The 21,366-nt window shown below is 44.8% G+C and overlaps 1 long non-coding RNA gene across 2 annotated transcripts in view; it reads right to left on the bottom strand.

The window, feature by feature from the left end:
• Window positions 1-21,366, bottom strand: part of LOC142049262 (uncharacterized) — a 363,337-nt gene that overhangs the window by 270,045 nt on the left and 71,926 nt on the right. The gene's annotated exons all lie outside the window — the stretch shown is intronic.

A 21,366-nucleotide genomic window follows, 5' to 3' on the forward strand; every position in this document is an offset into this window, starting at 1 on the left:
AATACGCAAGAGAAAAGCAGAGAAAGAGGGAAAAAGTGAGAAAGGGAAAGAGAGAGAACGAGTGTTGCAATAGCTATCACCATGGATCTGCAGCAGTCTGTCCGTCCATGCAGTCCGTCTGTCTGTCTGTCCGTCCAATGTATCTTCGAATCTGGTGGAGGGGGAATGTTCCAGAACACTCCTCGTGGTTTCCGCTGGTTTCCCCTTTTTATAGGGTTGTCCTCTCGCATAGTCAATAACTGTTTTGCATACTCACGCCTCCTACTCGGCAGTGGGGCGCATGCCCAGTACTGTCACTAGAGGGTGCTTGAAAGTTCTAGAGGGTCTGAGCCCCACCCATATGTTTTCAGTTGACCCTGGGCCCGGGCACATGCGCAGAGGACATGTACTCCAAGACAACAGGACACACACATTCCTGTTGGGTAGAACTCAATGGGCTGCCTTGGTTATTCAACTGTCCTGCTCAGTTGCCGTGGTGATCAGGCTTTGGTAGTTAAACTTGCCTGCAAACAACGTTGAGACAACTTTCTAGTCCCTTACACAGGCAAAACAGACTCGACTCAGGGAAATTAATTTATTATCAAACAAATCAGAGTAGGATAATGAGAAATAAGAACAAATCTTAAAACACCTTCCCCCCACCCCTCCCTTGTTCCCAGGCCCAGCTTCACGCCAGACTCTTCCACCTCCTCCCCCCGAGCAGCACTTGGGAATGGAAAATGGCAGTTGTGGACAGTTCATCACACATTGGTTTTGTTGCTTCTTGTTCCTCATACTCTTCCCCTGCTCCACCATGGGGTCCCTCCCACAGGACCTTCTTCACGAACTGCTCCAGTGTGGGTCCTTTCCACAGAGTGCAGTCCTTCAGGAATGGACTGCTCTAGTGTGAGTTCCCCATGAGGTCACAGGTCCTGCCAGGAGCCTGCTCCAGCATGGGTTGTCCATGTGGTCACAGCCTCCTTCAGGTGCATCCACCTGCTCCAGTCTGGTGTCCTCCATGGGCTGCAGGGAGGATATCTGCTCCACCATGGTCCTCCATGGGCTGCAGGGGGACAACCTGCTTCTTCATGGTGTTCCCCACAGGCTGCAGGGGAATCTCTGCTCCAGTGCCTAGAGCACCTCTTCCCCTCCTTCTTCACTGACCTTAGTGTCTGCATAGTTGTTTCTCTCACATATTCTCACTTTTTTCTCCCAGCTGCTGTTGTGTGGCAGGTTTTCCCTCTTCTGAAATATCACAGAGGTGCTACCACCGTCGCTGACTGGCTCAGCTTTGGCCAGTGGCAGATCTATCTTGGAGCCAGCCAGAACTGGCTCTATTGGACATGGGGGAAACTTCTGGCATCTTCTCACAGAAGCCATCCCTGTAGCCCTCCCACTACCAAAACCTTGCCACATAAACCCAGTACAGTGTCTCTAGTTCCACTGCGTGTGCATTTCCTTCTTACACTTTAATTTGACCAAGAGGTCCTTACTCAGTCATGCTGGTCTCCTGCCTTCCTTGCCTGATTTCTTACACATGGGAATTGACTTTCCTTGTGCTCTGAGAAAAAATGTCCTTAAAGAGCTGCCAGCTCTGTTCAGCTCATTTGTCCTTGAGGGAAGTTTCCCAGGGGGTCCCATAAACTAATTCCTTAAACAACTGAAAGCTTGCTCTCATAAAATTCAGGGTCCTGACTCCACTCTTCACCTGGCCCATACCCCTCAAGACTATGAATTCCACCAGGGCATGATCACTGCAGCCCAGGCTACCACCAATCTTGACATCTCTAATTAGTTCATCTGTGTTGGTAAACAACAGGTCTAGTAATGCTTGTCTTCTGGTTTTGCTATCATCTGGATTAAGAGTCTCCTGGACTGCTTACAGCTTTGCTGTGCTGCTTTTCCAGCAGCACAGTTTTCCCACCCCTGTGGGACGGGGGAAAGAATCGGAAGAGCAAAAGCACAAAAAAACTCTTGCGGGTTGAGATGAGAACAGTTTAATAATTACAATAAAATAATGATTATTATAATAATGACAATAATGATAATATAATAAAAAGGGAAAGGGAAAAAGGGAAAAACCAGAAACACAAATGATACAACCGCTCACCTCCCGCCGACCGACGCTGCCAGTCCCTGACCTGCGACTGCTGCCTCCCTCCCCCGGCCAGCTCCTCTCAGTTAACATACTGGGCATGACGTTACATGATATGGAATATCCCTTTGGTCAGTTTGAATCTGTTCTCTTAGCTGTGCCCCCTCCCCTCCCGGCTTCTTGTGCACCTGGCAGAGCATGGGAAGCTAGAAAAGTCCTTGACTAGTACAAGCTCTACCCAGCAACAACCAAAACATTGGTGTGTTATCAACATTGTTTTCATACTAAGTCCAAAGCACAGCACTATGCCAGCTGCAGTGAATAAAATCAGCTCTATCCCAGCTAAAACCATGACAGTTCCCTACAAAAATGTTTGAACTCAACTTGGTGGCTGAACAAGGAGACATTTGTAATGGGATATTAGTTTAGAAGTGGTTTGCAAATGTCAACATCAGATACAAGTGTTAACAAGCTCAAAAGACAGACAAAAAGTATTTTAGCTATGAAAGTAAGCAAAAATAATTGTGAATACATATGTATTTACACGTGCTTAATGCAATCTATCCATATGAATTCCAAGATTGTAGAAGACATGGATAATATGAACTCTACCCCTAGGAAACTACTAGTAGCAGACAGAATTACATCAATATTAAATTAGGGGAAAACGGTGATTATGCTATCTTTTCCCTCTTGAAAGCTCTGTTCAAATCACATCAGCAATAATTTCAGTCCCATATATCCATTCTCCATTTCAGTCTCCTGTATGTGGCATATTTGGGAGCACAAACCATGCAGAGACACTTTTGCTAAGGTCTCTTGGACTCAGGAGAATCTTTTAAATGGACCATAATTTAGAAACATTGTAAACAATATTGTGTCCCTTGGTAAGTAATACCTTATTTAGAAACCTTATTGCAATGCACATAAGGGAATTAGAACATTTTGCCTTTGGACATGACTAGGAACATGTAGCTGAGATTTTCTCACAGCACTTTTAATTCTATTTTCTTCTTTCTGTCCCTGTCTCCTGAGTGTTTTTGGTCTCTACTATATCTGCACGAATGTTATATAGCACTTATGAATAGTGCATCACTTAAAAAAAAACCCATGACATAAGTTATTTTAGCAACAGCACTTTCGTGATGCTTCCATTATGCTAAAAAAATATAATCACTTGAGAATTCATTCTTCTGTGTACCTTTCATTCTAATGTCCTGAAAAAGAAAGAAGAGACCAAATAACTAAATGCTAATTATCATTACAAATCAAACAATAGACCTGGGAATTTGGTCGCAATCTCTTGTGGGCAGCAAGATCTTTAAACTTTCTCCTTCTCTCTTTTTTCTGTCATACTGAATCATCATTCTGGTATAATTTTAAAAAATTAATTTTCTATAAGAAAATGGATACAAACAGCAAGTGACAGCATGAATGTTAGACTTAAAACTGGAGAAGTAATGATGATACAATGCCCTTTTGATATGCCTATTCAATATTGTCGTGGTTTAGCCGGCAGCTCAGCCCCACACAGTCGCTCGCTCACTCCCCCACCGGTAGATGGGGGAGGGAATCAGAAGGGTAACGCTAGTGGGTTGGGATAAGAACAGTTTAATAATTAAAATTAAAAGAAACAAGAACAGAAATGCAATGTAAAGGAGAACAACGAGAGGCGCAAAGTCCCGGGGGAGGGGGGAAGGGAGGAGGAAGGGGAATTAACTGCTGAAACAAACCACACGCGACACAGCTGCTCACCGCCTGCCGACCCGACACCACACCTCCACGAGCCGCAAACTGCCCCCCCCTTAATATACTAGTCATGGTGTCACATGGTATGGAATGAACATGCCATTGGCCAGTTGAGGACAGCTGCCCCCGCCACGGCCCTGCCCCTCCCAGCACACACACACACACCCCCGCCACGTGGCAGAGTTCTGAAGTCTGGAAAAGGTAGCTGACCCCCACAGTGAGGAGAATTAACCCCTTCTCAGCCAAATCCAGCACATTCTCCACCCCGTATTCCATACCATTTACACCATGCCCAGGTCCCATTCGACGGAATACCACCTTACCAACCACCACCCCTCCCCTTCCCATCCTTTAACATAATACACAGACATCATTCCCTTAGTTCATGGACCTTCCCTGTAAAATGTCCATTAAAATGTCCATTGAGTTCACCCAGTCCACGACTCTGGGCTCCATCTGCCGTATTAGTCTTTCAGGGTGGGAGAGATGGGGTGTGTGTGGTGTTGGGTTGCTGTATTCCGAGTCAGTCATCGTTCCATCACTGCTGCACGGCTTGTTTCACAGTTTATCTTCCATGGGTTGGGAGGCTCGTACTCTGATATCATTGATACAACACAGAGGTGACACACAATATTATATAGCAGTTTGCATTGTGCCATTCAGTTCATTGACTGTTTTCGCCCAAAATCAAATCCCCTTGAGGCACACATCGGATTTCTCCATCCTCCCGCATCACCCACCAAGTGCACCCATGTCCTCGAGCAAAAGCAGTCCCACGAATGGGTTTGCCTTTGCCTGAGGCAGGAAGAACCCAGACTCAGACTGTTTTGCCCAGCTTACTTTTTGCGTGCACTACAGGGACTCTATCTCCTTCCACAGTATGTAGGATTTCAGACTGGGCAGGGCCAGCTCGGTTGGCAGATCCCCTAGTGTTGACTAACCACGTGGCTTTTGCTAAATGTATATCCAGGTGCTTGAATGTTCCACCCCCCCATTGCTTTTAGCATAGTTCATAACAGTCCATTGTACCGTTCAATTTTTCCCAGAGGCTGGTGCGTGATAGGGGATGTGATACACCCACTCAATGCCATGCTCTTTGGCCCAGGTGTCTATGAGGCTATTTCGGAAATTAGTCCCGTTGTCTGACTCAATTCTCTCTGGGGTGCCATGTCGCCGCAGGACTTGTTTCTCAGGACCCAGGATAGTGTTCCGGGCAGCGGCGTTGGGGACAGGATATGTTTCCAGCCAGTCAGTCATTGTTTCTACCATTGTAAGCACATGGCACTTGCCTTGACAGGTTTGTGGGAGTGTGATATAGTCAATTTGCCAGGCCTCCCCATATTTATACTTCAGCCATCGTCCCCCATACCACAGAGGCTTTTCCCGCTTTGCTTGCTTGATTGCAGCGCATGTTTCAGATTCGTGGACAACCTGTGCAATAGCATCCATGGTCAAGTCCACCCCTCGATCATGAGCCCACCTGTATGTTGCATCTCTCCCTTGATGGCCTGAGGTGTCATGGGCCCACCGAGCTAGAAATAGTTCACTGTATATGTTGCCAGTCCAGATCCACCTCAGCCACTTCAATCTTGGCAGCCTGATATACCTGTTGGTTGTTCCGATGTTTTCAGTGGCCCGACTCTTGGGGACGTGAGCATCCACATGACGTACCTTTACAACCAGGTTCTCTAACTGGGCAGCAATATCTTGCCACAATGTAGCAGCCCAGATGGGTTTACCTCTAGGCTGCCAGTTGCTCTGCTTCCACTGCTGCAGCCAGCCCCACAGGGCATTTGACACCATCCAGGAGTCAGTATGGAGATAGAGCACTGGCCACTTTTCCCGTTCAGCAATGTCTAAGGCCAGCTGGATGGCCTTTACCTCTGCAAACTGGCTCGATTCTCCTTCTCCTTCAGCAGTTTTGGCTACTTGTCGTGTAGGACTCCACACAGCAGCCTTCCATCTCCGGTGCTTTCCCACAAGGCGACAGGACCCATCAGTGAACAGGGCATACTGCTTTTCATCTTCTGGCAGTTTGTTATACAGTGGGGCTTCTTCAGCACGTGTCACCTCCTCCTCTGGTGATATTCCAAAGTCTTTGCCTTCTGGCCAGTCCATGATCACTTCCAAGATTCCTGGGAGACTGGGGTTTCCTACTCGAGCCTGCTGGGTTATCAGTGCAACCCATTTACTCCACGTAGCATCAGTTGCATGGTGTGTAGAGGGGACGTTCCCTCTGAACATCCAGCCCAGCACTGGCAGTCGGGGTGCCAGGAGCAACTGTGCCTCAGTACCAACCACTTCTGAAGCAGCTCGGACCCCTTCATATGCTGCCAATATCTCTTTTTCAGTTGGAGTATAGCGGGCTTCGGACCCTCTGTATCCCCGACTCCAAAACCCTAGGGGTCTACCTCCGGTATGGAGAGAGTATCAGAAGTGTGACGCTCATGGGTTGAGATAAGAACAGTTTAATAATTAAAGTTAAAAGAAACAACAACAGAAATGCAATGTAAAGGAGAACAATGAGAGGCGCAAAACCCAGGGGGTTTTTTCAAATCAAACCGCACGCGACGCAGCCTCTTACCACCTGCCGACCCAACGCCGCGCCGCTCCCGAGCCGCGAACTGCCCCCCCTCAATATACTGGTCATGGTGTCACATGGTATGGAATGAACATGCCATTGGCCAGTCGGGGTCAGCCGCCCCCACCATGGCCCTGCCCCTCCCATCCCCCCCCCCCACGAAGCAGAGCGCAGGAACCTGGAAAGGTGGCCGACCCCCCACGGTGAGGAGAATTAACCCCTTCTCAGCCAAACGCAGCACAAATATTTACTTTCAACTTCAACTAACATTTATATAACATTAATATTTTAAAACAAAATTATTTCTACATCCAAACATTTACTTGAGTAAATATGTTACAACCAGCTCCACCCTTCCATGTTCCTTCCATGCTACCTAGTTGTCTGTGCAGTGAAAGAGCAGATAATCAGGAGATAATGGAAAATTATATTGATTTGATTGATAGCTCTGATTTGGCACATTGCTCCTTCATAGGAGCTCCATCATTATTCTTTGTTTACCAACAGACTATCTTGAGTATTTCCTCTATAGTCAGAGTTGACATTTTAAAATTATATTATAATTTTCCAGTTTTTATATTAACTTCAGCTAACGTATTTTGGTATACAAATAAGATAAATTCAAGATGCAAGAAAACCGGCCCTAGAATAAGGTAATAGTTGTGTGAATTACTGAAGTGTCAGCATATAAGTGTCATGGCTGTATTGTCAAACTAAGGTAGATATCCAGAAGAAAGCTGAAGTTATAAATACTGAATATTCTGGTGTATACCTAAAGCGATCTTATGTTCTGGCATCTCTTTTTTCCCCTCTTGTCTTGTTCGGGGCTGAATTTTTGTGACAGGCCAAAAAATGGAATGATGTACATAGGCTTTTAGGCAGTCATTGGCACTAAGTATTACATCCCCTTCTACATATCTGTCCCTATCAGCTCTGCTAGGAGGTTCCTTATTTGTTTGTTAGCCCTGAACGAGCACCTTTGAATATAGAAAACAGCATAAGAACCACATCATTCTGTCTTTTTCCTATTGTCTTGCAACTTGTGTCTTGCTAAGCTTTTATTATGCGTATTTTGGTATATATTCCTCTCTGTGCTTGACCCACAAGGAAAGTGAGTTTGGTACAGGTTCTAACCATGGAATCTGACTTTTTAGCTTTAGCTGTAAGACTAATGTTTAATTTTAGAAGCTCTCAGTGTAACAGCCTGTGTTGGCCAAAACTATAACTCTCACAATAGAATATGATATTGTTATCTAGATATTGTGCATTTAGTATGTATCACTGAGCCATCTCAACATTAGATCATTTTCATGTATTGATTATTAGCTTTTTTTAAAGTTATATTGCTTTTTTGTTTTGTTTTGTTCACCTACCTGGTTTGTTTGTTCAGTCTGTACTGAATGGACAACCTGACTCAAAATGTAATAGATGGGATAGCTCATAGGATATATGAACACAGTAATATATAAGGGAGCGTGTGTTACAAAATCACCTACACAAGATAGCTCTAAAGAGTTTGAGCAAAGGCTGAGTTTTATTAAAACAGGTGAGTTAACAATATATACTTCAATAATTTTTTCAATGAAACTCACTGATCAGGAGCAGCCTCTTGAAGAGGGAAGGAATGTATCTAAATTAAAATCCGTTGAGTAGTCCTAGAAAGCTGTTAGCTAAACAGATCTCAGATTATGCAGGAAAGAGTTCCCCATTGTGGGGGGTTGACCTTGGCTGGATGCCAGGTGCCCACCAAGCCGCTCTATCATTCCCCCTCCTCAGCTGGACAATGTGGGGAAAAAATATAATGAAAGGTTTGTGGGTCAAGATAAGGACAGGGAGAGATAATTCAGCAATTACTGTCACAGGCAAAACAGACTCAACTTAGGGAAAAATTAATTTCATTTATTACCAATCAAATCAGAGTAGGATAATGAGAAATAAAACCAAATTTCAAAACACCTTCCCCCCACCCCTCCCTTCTTCCCAGGCTCAACCTCACTCCTGATTTCTCAGAAGTGTGCTGTCCTGATTTCTGTGCTGGTTTTGGCTGGGATAGAGTTAATTCTCTTCACTGTAGCTGTTATAGTGCCAACACAAGGATGTTTTAGTTGTTGCTAAGTAGCGCTTATAGTAGTTAGGGACATTTCCAGCTTCCCATGCTCTGCCACCTGGGCAAGAAGCCAGGAGGGGCCACAGCCAAGACAGCTGACCCAAACTGGCCAATGGGATATTCCACACCATATGATGCCATGACCATTATATTAACCAGGGGAGTTGGTGTGTGGAGGAGGCAGTTGTGGCTTAGGGACTGGTGGTATCGGGTCAGTGGGTGGTGAGTGGCTGTGGCATGTGCTGTTTGTTTTGGTTGTTCATTCCCCCTTCCCCCCACCCCACATTTCGCCTCTCATTATTTTCATTTTCATTATTATTAGTATTGTTATTATTGTTTTAATTATTTGATTCTTCTTATTTCAACCCATGAACTTCTTCACTTTTACCCTTCTGATTTTATCCCCTATCCTGCTGGTGGGGGAGTGAGCGAGTGGCTGTGTGGGGCCAGCTGAGGCTAAACCACAACATACCTCCTCCGCCCAAGTGGCACAGGGGAATGGGGGTTGCGGTTAGTTCATCACATGTTGTCTCTGCCACTCCTTCCTCCTCAGGGGGAGGACTCCTCATGCTCTTCCCCTGCTCCAGTGCAGGGTCCCTCCCACAGGAGACAGTCTTCCACGAACTGCTCCAGCATGGATCCTGCATGGGGTCACAGGTCCTGCCAGAAAACCTGCTCCAGCATGGGCTCCTCTCCACAAGGTCACAGGTCCTGCCAGGAGCCTGCTCCAGCACAGGCTCTCCATGGGGTCACAGCCTCCTTTGGGCACATCCACCTGCTCTGGTCTGGGGTCCTCCACCGGCTGCAGGGTGGCTATCTACTCAGCCTTGGCCAGCAGCAGGTCCATCTTGGAGCATTGGCTCTATCTGACATGGGGGAAACTTCTGGCATCTTCTCACAGAAGCCACCCCTGTAGACCCCCACTACCAAAACCTTGCCACACAAACCCAATACACCTATATGTATGGTCAAATGGATTTAAGACATTGCTACTGGCTGGTGACCCTCTTGATAGAAAGATTTGCTAATCACAGAATGGTAGGGGTTGGAAGGGACCTCTGGAGATCATCTTGTCCAAACCCCCTACTTGAGCAGGTACACCTAGAGCAGGGTGCACAGGACTGTGTCCAGGCGGGTTTTGAATGTCTCCAGGGAAGGAGACTCCACAGTCTCTCTGGGCAGCCTGTTCCACTGCTCTGTCCCCCTCACAGTAAAGAAGTTTTCTCTCATACACTGTATATATATACTATGATGTTTCCTCTATTTTGATACAGTTAAAGCCTTGTGCCATTTTCTTTACAACTTCCAACTGTGGAGCTACTGCCACATCATCTCTAGGTTTTATGGCTCACTGTATTTTTAAATTTCATACATTAGCATATAATTTTTGTAATGTGTAAAACTCTCATCTTAACTCTTTGAAGATTATCAGTTGCAAATAAAGAGAATGCTTTTAAAAGCAGAAGATGAAATTAGAACAAAATATAATCTGACTTGTGGAAAATTCAAAGTAATTACCCTTTAAAATAAATGTTTGCTGTTATTTTCACAAATTCTAATTAGTTTCTAAGAAGGTTACTGAAAATTAAAGTACCCTTTAATTCAAATCTTATATGTTTACCTGTTAACTGAGAAAAAAACCACAAAATTACAGAGATATAGATGCATAGATATTGGAAGTGAAACAGTTGCAGGCTCCTCATTCTGTTCTCACAATGTGTAGCAAACTCGGATCAAATTAACCTAAGAAAATCTATAGGTAATTTTAAATGCAGTAAAAGATTTTGTCTTTAGGGGTTCTCTGCTGCCTAACTGCACTTATCTACAAAAGGAGTCCCAGAAAATCTTACCGCTGAAAAACCCTAACACATAGGATGATATCCTGCAGAAAATGAAATTTTTCACTAAGTAATAGCAATGGACCATGTGAGCTTTGCAAAACAGAATCGAGTGGACAGAGGAGGGAACTGATAGATAAGGAAGCATTTATTTTATTACTCTATCCTTAAAGAAGAACTGAGAGACTGATAAAAGGGAACATCCTGCCTCAGAAGACACCAAAAGCTGAGTAGTGATAAAGTATGAAGTCAAGGAGGACTACTAATTGGGATGTTTATGCATGTTGATAAGAACTAAAACTAAGTGTCCTTTAGGTGAACTATCCTCATTATAATACCAAAAATCACACCCATAGGTCAGAAAGCCCCCTACTCAAATAAGCCCCTTACTCTCTGAGCATGTATGGCAAATTTAAAGGGAGCTGTACCTTTAAGGTGAAGTGAGGAAGAAACTAACCAATGATTAGCTGGGGGGCGTGAATATTAGCTGTTACTGACACATTTAACTGTATAAATACCTTGTAGTTTCTTGGTGCTGTGCTAGCTTTGTGGAGTTACCACCTAGCATCCATCTTTGTGCAAAAATGAAATTAATAAAATACCTCCACTTTGTGTGTAGTTTGGCATTTTGCACACCAGGTGAATAAACCTGCTTTTTGGGAAAACAAGGGGATTTTGCAGTGAAACAAGGTTTATGGGATCTCCTTTTAAGGCCCCTGGAAGAGGGTTGAGATGGAAACATAGTTAAAGCACCTACTCTGAGATACTGCCAAGAGCTGCAGTGGTTCACAGCACCCGTGTTGAGCAGAGCAACCCTGTGATTGCCTCAAAGCCAAAGCGCTGCAGCTGCCTTGTCCTTTTTTAGCACACACAGCTTTAAAGCTGGACTCTAGATATACCAATTTGCAGGATTTAGTCCTGCTTCCAGATTGGCAGAGTTTTCTTTCCTCCTGCAGTATGCACCATTCCAGTGCAGAGAGCAGCACTGGCATTTGAAGACTAATCCATTAGGAAGGGCCATCTACTAGCATCACAAACTGTCTTCTGGAAAAGAAAAGGAGCCCTTCGAGGTTCATTTGCAGCCCAGTTTTTTGCCATCCTTAAGCCATGAGGTTTTCCCCCCTCGTTCCCAGCCACACAGGGAAGGGCAAAGGCACAGATCCACGGGTGGGGAGCGCCCCCCTGCTGCTCGGGTGCTGCAGGAGAAGATGGCTTGGAGGGGCTTGGGGAGGGGGTGGTCATGGGGCCCGCAGGGGAGTGGAGAGAGCTGGGCAAAGCCACAGGCTGCCCCACGGAGCCCCCCCATGAGCACAGTAGCCAGGGCTGCACAGCATGGCATAGAGCCTCCAAAGGGGATTATTGAACCTGAGACATAGTTGAAAGCAGACTACAAGAATCATTAAGAAGCCTTTCATTGCAATAATACTGTGCATGAATTGCACCATCAGGATGCCAGGGTTCCTGAGGCTCTGGTGATCTTAGTCTGCTAAGAGGTGTTTTAAAGAAATGTTAAAAATTAAAGAGGGTAAAGGTGCTAAGACAAATGTTTGCCTCAAAGATGCCTTATATCAGCCTGATTAAACTGTGTGAGGATAGTGCTGTTTCAGTACTGAAAGAAAGCAGATATTGTGAGCAAATCGACTGTCACACATGATTTGACAAATTCTGATCTGCTTTTAGGAAAATGTCTGTTAACACTATTAGGGGAAGGGAGGGAGAAAGCGTCGTGGTTTAGCCGGCAGCTCAGCCCCACACAGTCTCTCGCTCACTCCCCCACCGCTAGATGGGGGAGAGAATCAGAAGGGTAATGCTCGTGGGTTAGGATAAGAACAGTTTGCCCCTTTATAGTTTGATGGCATTAAGGTGCACTGTGTGCCAGTGTCCACTAAAGCTTTGTACTCCTGTGGGTCGGATCTGCCAGGCCATTGGATCCACACAGTCCAGTAAACCCGGTTATACCTTTCTTCCACCTGGCTGGAGGCAGGGCCCCTCTAGTCCTGATCATGGCAGTCACAACTCCCTTCCTGTAAATGGGAATCAGGAGTCCCTCTATTATGCTTACAAATAAAATCAGCACTTCTACTCCTCTGTCTGGGGACTTGCTCTCTGGGAACTGGAGCAGCAGCTTTCCTGGAAGAGCCTCCCTGAGTGACTGTTCTTCCTTGCAGTTCATGCACTCGTGCCTGTAGGGTCGAAGTAGGCTTGCCATCCCACCTCATCATGTCCTCTCCGTAGTCACGCAAGTAGAACCATAGGGTGGCCCGTGGTGTGTATCCCCTTCTTTGAGCCAAAGGATGCTTATTCCTAACAGCTGAGACACTACTCTGTCGAGGTGGGGAGTAGGACAGATATTCTTTGAGTTGCTGGACCTCTTGGGATAGTTTCTCCACAAGAGAGACGAGCGAAGAAGAGATATTTGTTTTGTAATCCTGGAGTCTATCAATCACCTTCGCCACCGTTGGTGTCTCGTCATCTTTCCAGGACATTAAAGCCAATGAGTTTGCATGCAAAGATGGTGCGCTCCGTACAAACTTCCGCCACGTGGGTCATGTGCACTCGGCTTCATCTGGATCTTGGGATGACCGTTGATCGTCCAGGTCACCATAAATCACCTCAAGCACAGCTAATTCCCTTAGATACTGGATGCCTTTCTCCATAGTTGTCCATTTTCCTGGGCGATATGTAACATCTTCTTTAAAGGGATACCTTTCCTTCACTCCAGACAGGAGTCGACTCCAGAGGCTGAGGGCTTGTGGTTTCTTCCCAATTGCTTTGTCAATGCCCCCTTCCCCAGAAAGGGATCCCAGTTGTTTGGCTTCTTTTCCCTCTAGTTCCAGGCTACTGGCCCCATTATCCCAGCATCAGAGCAGCCAGGTGACAATGTGCTCACCTGAACAACAGCTATAATCTTTTTGCATATCTCGCAACTCACTCAAGGACAGGGATCAGGTGGTCTCTGTTTCATTTATGACTTCTTCCTCCTCTCCCTGTGACGGCCCTGCTTTTTCATCATCCCGTTCTAAACGAGTTGACGTCTGCTTCCAAGATTTCGTCTTGTGTAGGGGGGCAACTGATACTGGTACGGGTTGATTTTCTGAGCTAGCTCCGGTACTTGTTGTGGGGGTTTGAGTGGCTGCAGTGCCTGTCGTCAGGGCTGGAGTGTCTACAGTGCCAGTCACTTTGCATTTCAATCCAGAGACATTCTCTTCCCCCTGGGGGCACTGAATACTGTTGAGCAGGGCTCGGTAGCCATGGGCCAGACCCCAGCATGTTGCAGTTATCTGTGTCTCTCTGGAGTTCCCAGCGTAACAGCATACATTCTCCAAATATTCTACTAGTTTTTTAGGATTCTGCACTTGTTCAGGGATAAAGGTCCAAAACACTGGGGGTGGCCACTGCCTTAGATATTTGCCCATGCTATCCCACATGCCCTGCCACACGTAACTATCAAGGCTTGGGGCAGATTTCTGGGTGATATTCTTAAGTTGCTTAGTCAAAACCAAAACAACATGCCCAAAAACTAACAATAAGTGCACTTTAACCACCCAAGGATGTTCAAGATACAAAAAGGTTGTTGTAATAGAGGCACAGACATCATAGAACAAAGTTGCAAAGGTACTATTCTGTATTTCCTCCATATAAAATCTCTCAGAGGAGGAGGTGTAATCGCTAATTGCCTCAACAAGGTGGTATCCAAAGTACAGTAACGGTTTCAGCAAAAACCCCAAATACCAGATAAAGCTGAAAACGAGTGTTTGTAAAACAAATCTTGTAGGCAAAGCGTTACTAATCACAGCAGAACACAGCAGACTCAACAAACCAACACCAATCTTTAACACCAACTGCAAAAAGGACAACATGGTGCTGTGACCAGCAGCTGTTGTTATCTCCAACCCTTGAGCCCCACGTTGGGCGCCAAAAAAGACTGTCGTGGTTTAGCGGCAGCTCAGCCCCACACAGTCGCTCGCTCACTCCCCCACCGCTAGATGGGGGAGAGAATCAGAAGAGTAACGCTCGTGGGTTGGGATAAGAACAGTTTAATAATTAAAATTAAAAGAAACAACAACAGAAATGCAATGTAAAGGAGGACAACGAGAGGCGTAAAACCCTGGGGCAGGGGGGTGGGTGGAAGGGAGGGGAACGAACCGCCGATAGAAACGACACAGCCACTCACCACCCGCCGACCCGACGCCGCGCGTCCCCAAGCCGCAACCTGCCCCCCCTCAATATACTGGTCACGGTGTCACATGGTATGGAATGAACCTGCCATTGGCCAGTCGGGGTCAGCCGCCCCCACCATGGCCCTGCCCCTCCCAGCCCCCCACCATACGGCAGAGGGCGGGAAGCTGGAAAGGTAGCCGACCCCCCACGATGAGGACAATTAACCCCTTATCAGCCAAAACCAGCACAGAAAGGCATGAGTGAGCAAGAATCAGTTATGTGGCTGGAGCAGCTGTAAAAAATTGGGTTCTAGTTGGGTCTGATTTACTGTCACAGTTTTTGGTGATGGTTTCCAAATTATGTGAGTTGTGGTGTTATGTAGGTAAGGGCATCTCCAAAATAGGCGGGCAGTGGCAGCAAGTGCCCCTGGCCAAAGACTGCTGTCCTGGCTGGAGAGGGAGAGGGAAAGGGAAAGTTGGTGTTTCAGCAAATTGCAAGATTGCAAGATTTAACTCTCCTACTGGGCAGTCCCTGTTCTGTGGACAGTGACTAACTTGGAGCCCTTGTTCTGGCCTGAGCTACAAATATCTGTATTCTTATCTATGTGTTTATTTCTGGAAACACAGGAGGGATGTGACACAGTTTGCACTACCTAAGGCCACTTTGCAAAAACATACTATCTGCATCAGAATTTCAGCACCATGTCAGCATTATTGGAGTTGCAGCTTTGCTCTGTCTATGAGGGTTTATGTTATCCTACTGCAAAGGCTAATATTTCCCTTACATTAGCCTGTTTTGTGTTTATATATGTTGATCATTTGAGGAATGTAGTCTTTAGATTTTTACATCTCTCTCACACCCTTAATCACTTTTAGGCAACATGTTAATATTTGGGGGCTTTCTAAAAAGGCAATTAAGCAACACCCAAAGTTTGGGGGCAGGTAGTGGGGAGATTTTTCTAAGAGTGTTGCTTTGGGGTTTTCCTGAGAGATGGGAGGAAGAAATGAGTGGGTGGGTGAAGGACACCACAAGCCTGTCTCTTTTTTCAGATAGACGTTCAAAAGGTAAATTAGAAACTGCCTCCAAGGTGCAGCCAGAGTGGTTGCATGAACATGAGACAGGTGCTTTGAAAACCATGGCAGAGGACTGCAGCACTGGTGTGAGTTGAACCTGTACAATACCCACAGGTAGGGCCCCCCACCCACATATGCATGGACACACATGCACAACTAACTGTGTGTGGGTATAAGCACCTGGTGGAGGTGGGGGCGGGGGAAGGGACAGAAGGGCATCCCACTTCAGAGTCAAACCAGCTGGTTGGGTGGGAGAAGAGCTAACAATTGACTTGAATAGCTAATAATTGGCCTGTCTCCTTCGTGGTCAAGCAACCCCTCCCATGGAGAAAGGTGATGAGGAAGAGCCCTAAAGAGCAGGGGAGGGGCATGGAGTTGAGCTGGGCCGTTGTTGGGAGCAGAGCCTGAGGGACAGGATGGCCCAAGGATGGCACCTGCATTTTGTCTACATTTTCCTGCTGTGGGTGTGCCTGTGGAAGTGAATGGACACTTTGAAAAGAGTCCTTAGGAAATGTCCTTGAGAAAAGAAAAAGCCCATGCTTTACATATAGTCATTAGTTGCCCGACTTCTTCATAACTCTTCAAATATTACTTTATTACTAGTGCAGACTTTCATTCAAGTTCAGGGGTTATCTTTTAATTTATTTTACCACCAACCATGAAGATCTACCTACATTTTGTACACCCCTAGACTGATGGATCTCCCTGTTCTTTTGTTTTGTTTGGCAAAAGACTGATTTTGAACCGGAGGGACATAACACTTGCCTTGTCAGCGTGATTTGAAAGTAAGTTCATGCAGTGCTTTAGCCTATCCTTGGTAATCAGGCTTAAGAGTTGAAAAGCTTTGATTGTAGGAGTTGCCTTATTTGCATTGATGAGGATGAACCAGCTGCTGGAGCATACAGAACTGCACCTGACACAATCACTGAGTTCAGGATTAGCACAGGGAATCAAGAATCCACTGTGCTATATGGCAATTTCAGCCCTATGTTAGAGTTACTCATGCAAAATGACCCAAACTTGCAATGAGCACAATTAGCAATCCAAAGATGCATGTTAATTTAGGGTCTGACATTTTCTAGCATTTCACTTATGAAATATAATTACTACGTGCAGCTTAGTATTCAAGGCTGAGGAAGAATATCTGAGCTTTTTCCTCTCCTGTGAGCCCTCCCTACAACATCCTGACTATAGTCCCTTATATTTAGGACAGGCAGAAGTTTTGTACTCTGTAACCCAAAAGATTTTTTAAAATTTGTTCATTGTTTACAATAATAAAATAGAAAGGACTTATTTTTCCATTTTTTTTTCCCCCAACAAGTGATCACCTCCAATTTATAGGACAAAACACTGCTCTGTTATGCCTCCCTCATCTTCAAAACATAATGCATACCTAAATCATTCACATTTCATCTCCACAGTAGGGGGATGTTTCACCAAAGTTAAACTGCTTAGGTTAGAATCTAGCAAAGTAATTTCTCTCTGCGCCCCCCAAGGTTGTTGAATTTATAATAGAAATCAAAATCAGGCATCTATTTTCCCATGTCTTTTGTGCATATAGGTACTGAAATTCTCATCTATGCTTTGAAAAACATTTTGCAAAAAACTGAAGAAATGATAATTTGAAGCAAAAGCATGCGGTTCAAAACCTAAAGCTCCCATTAGAGAAGAGAAAATTCAACGAGCTTTTAATGGAATGCAGTGCTCAGAGTAGTAAATTATTTGTTAGTTGATGATGCAATCAGCATGCTGATTAAGCTTGCTTGTTTTTTAATAAACATTAAATGAATGAAAAAGGTTAGTCCTTGTTCTCCTTGGGGGGCCTAAAAAGGCCCCCCACAAATCCGTTTCTCTCTAGGAAGACAAATATATTTTATTTGGTAATTTTTATTTATTACCTTCAGAATGTTCATTTGGATGTAAATGTAGGCAAATTACAGAATTTGGAGAGTAAATCTACAAGAGGAAATAAAAACTATTTAAAGGAGAGATAACTATTCACTGACTAGATGAGACGTATAATTAAAGCTCTTCTAAGTCTACCTGTGATATTTATGCACTTAAAATTAGGTATTTTTAATGTTAAAACCTGGGTTTTTTTTATGAAGGGAAATCCCATCATCTTTACCCTGGAATGAGATTCCTTTTTACTTGAGTGGACGCGAAGAAAAGCAACAAAAAAAAACTCCAGTGGCATTAACGCCACAATAGGGAGGATGGTTATTGTTCTTTTATCTATGTTGACTGTAAATATTTAGTCTATTGAATCATTAAACAAGTCTTGGATTGCACAGATCAACCCACATATTGACTGAGTACTGGTCTGTTTTAAGATAATGTTTATAATTTTGGTCCTGTCTGCTTTGATTTATAGATTTATGAGAGACAGAAAGGCAAATTTAAAAAAAGAATTATTATTATAGGCTTGAAGCTTTGCATTTTATTTTAACGACTATAGAGTTCCTCTTCTATAAATCCCAATTGGTTAAATCATCCTGTCATTCACTCACAATGATCAGATACCTTTTAAATTCAATAAATAACTATTTGTGTGTTTTAACTATTCCTGTTTATGACCCAAGAGGTTAAAAGCCTTTGACTGGCATTTGACTTCTGACCTCATATAAACATTATCTTATCAGTTCCTGCTTGTTAACTTGTACTGAGTGCTTGTCCCTGATGGCTTTTAGATAAAGAGCTTTTATTATATTTCCTGTTGAAAATGAACCATTTGCTTTATTCTTCATCTGTAGTCTCAGCCCACATAGTAGCCTTGTAACCTAACAATTTTGCTGAATAGACTAAAATCCAAACTATTTACAGTTTATATGAAACTTTATTTCTGTCTAAACTCCCTAGTTTGAATATAATGTTTTGTAATATAGGTTTTTTGGGTTTATTAAGCTTCCAATTCATGGTTATAAATTCAATGTTGAACATTACCTTAATTTTAATGCTGTCATTTTTAATAAATGTAGATTTCAGGCCAAGAAGAAAGGAGTTAATAAGATCATTGAAAGAAATAATTTTCTTGCTCAAATCTCAAAAGCCTTTCTAAAAAAAGCCTAAAGATATGTTTTAAATATTCTGATATATTATTCACACTGTTTTCCCATCTGCTAAAATAATGTAGTTGTTACATGCATGTATCCTAATTCTGCCTTTCATATTGTTCTCTTTCATTTTATTCTTCCATTACTTACTGCTTTTCTCATGCACCCAAACTTGTAGATATTAGCATGATGACTAATGTGCAGTAGGTATTGCTTCAGACATATGTATACATATATAATGTGTATATACATGTATATATAATATTCTCTTGTATTTATATAAACCAAAATGTGCTTAATACATTTTATTAGATTGCAGATGTGTAGGAGAAAGCAACTGTAGTTCCTCTGATTTGCTAAAGAACATTTTACATTAATTTTCTTCTAGAAATTTTACTATAATCATAGAGAAAGAATGAAAAGGCAGCCATCTTGTGGATGTCATCTTACACTTTTTCTCCTTGGTTCTTTTCCACACAGTCTTTCCTTTGCTGTGATATTACCTTTTACCTTAATCAGCCTCAAAGACAATACTTGATATGTAAAAACATAATCTCATAATGCCATATACTAGAGAATAGTTGCATTTCCCTTTGGCATTCAGGCAGTCACTGTCTACTAGTTAAAACTGTCGTGGTTTAGCCGGCAGCTCAGCCCCACACAGTCACTTGCTCACTCCCCAACGCTAGATGGGGGAGAGAATCAGAAGCGTAATGCTCGTGGGTTGGGATAACAACAGTTTAATAATTAAAATTAAAAGAAACAACAACAGAAATGCAATGTAAAGGAGAACAACGAGAGGCGCAAAACCCCAGGGGAGGGGGGGGGAAGGGGAACAAACCGCCGAAACGAACCCTACGCGACGCAGCCGCTCACTGCCCACCGAACCGATGCCCCACCGCTCCCGAGCCGCAAACTGCCCCCCCCTCAATATACTGGTCATGGTGTCACATGGTAAGGAATGAACATGCCATTGGCCAGTCGAGGACAGCTGCCCCCGCCATGGCCCGGCCCCTCCAAGCCCCCCGCCACGCGGCAGAGCGCGGGAAGCTGGAAAGGTAGCCAACCCCCCCACAGTGAGGAGAATTAACCCCTTCTCAGCCAAATCCAGCACATTCTCCACCCCGTATTCCATACCATTACACCATGCCCAGGTCCCATTCGACGGAATACCACCTTACCAACCACCACCCCTCCCCTTCCCATCCTTTAACATAATACACAGACATCATTCCCTTAGTTCATGGACCTTCCCTGTAAAATGTCCATTAAAATGTCCATTGAGTTCACCCAGTCCACGACTCTGGGCTCCATCTGCCGTATTAGTCTTTCAGGGTGGGAGAGATGGGGTGTGTGTGGTGTTGGGTTGCTGTATTCCGAGTCAGTCATCGTTCCATCACTGCTGCACGGCTTGTTTCACAGTTTATCTTCCATGGGTTGGGAGGCTCGTACTCTGATATCATTGATACAACACAGAGGTGACACACAATATTATATAGCAGTTCGCATTGTGCCATTCAGTTCATTGACTGTTTTCGCCCAAAATCAAATCCCCTTGAGGCACACATCGGATTTCTCCATCCTCCCGCATCACCCACCAAGTGCACCCATGTCCTCGAGCAAAAGCAGTCCCACGAATGGGTTTGCCTTTGCCTGAGGCAGGAAGAACCCAGAATGTTTTGCCCAGCATACTTTTTGCGTGCACTACAGGGACTCTATCCCCTTCCACAGAATGTAGGATTTCTGACTGGGCAGGGCCATCTCAGTTGGCAGATCCCCTCATGTTGACTAACCACGTGGCTTTTGCTAAATGTATATCCAGGTGCTTGAATGTTCCACCCCCCCACTGCTTTTAGCGTAGTTCATAACAGTCCATTGTACCGTTCAATTTTTCCCAGAGGCTGGTGCGTGATAGGGGATGTGATACACCCACTCAATGCCATGCTCTTTGGCCCAGGTGTCTATGAGGCTATTTCGGAAATTAGTCCCGTTCTCTGACTCGATTCTCTCTGGGGTGCCATGTCGCCACAGGACTTGTTTTTCAAGACCCAGGATAGTGTTCCGGGCAGTGGCGTTGGGGACAGGATATGTTTCCAGCCAGCCGGTGGTTGCTTCTACCATGGTGAGAACATGGCGCTTGCCTTGGCGGGTTTGTGGGAGTGTGATATAGTCAATTTGCCAGGCCTCCCCATATTTATACTTCAGCCATCGTCCCCCATACCACAGAGGCTTTACCTGCTTCGCTTGCTTGATTGCAGCGCATGTTTCACATTCGTGTATAGCCTGTGCAATAGCATCCATGGTCAAGTCCACCCCTCGATCATGAGCCCACCTGTGTGTTGCATCTCTCCCTTGATGGCCTGAGGTGTCATGGGCCCACCGAGCTAGAAATAGTTCACTGTATATGTTGCCAGTCCAGATCCACCTCAGCCACTTCAATCTTGGCAGCCTGATATACCTGTTGGTTGTTCCGATGTTTTCAGTGGCCCGACTCTTGGGGACGTGAGCATCCACATGACGTACCTTTACAACCAGGTTCTCTAACTGGGCAGCAATATCTTGCCACAATGTGGCAGCCCAGATGGGTTTGCCTCTACGCTGCCAGTTGCTTTGCTTCTAATGCTGTCACCAGCCCCACAGGGCATTTGCCACCATCCAGGAGTCAGTATAGAGATAGAGCACTGGCCACTTTTCCCATTCAGCAATGTCTAAGGCCAGCTGGATGGCCTT

Source organism: Phalacrocorax aristotelis, chromosome W (assembly GCF_949628215.1).
Source record: "Phalacrocorax aristotelis chromosome W, bGulAri2.1, whole genome shotgun sequence".
Taxonomy (NCBI): domain Eukaryota; kingdom Metazoa; phylum Chordata; class Aves; order Suliformes; family Phalacrocoracidae; genus Phalacrocorax; species Phalacrocorax aristotelis.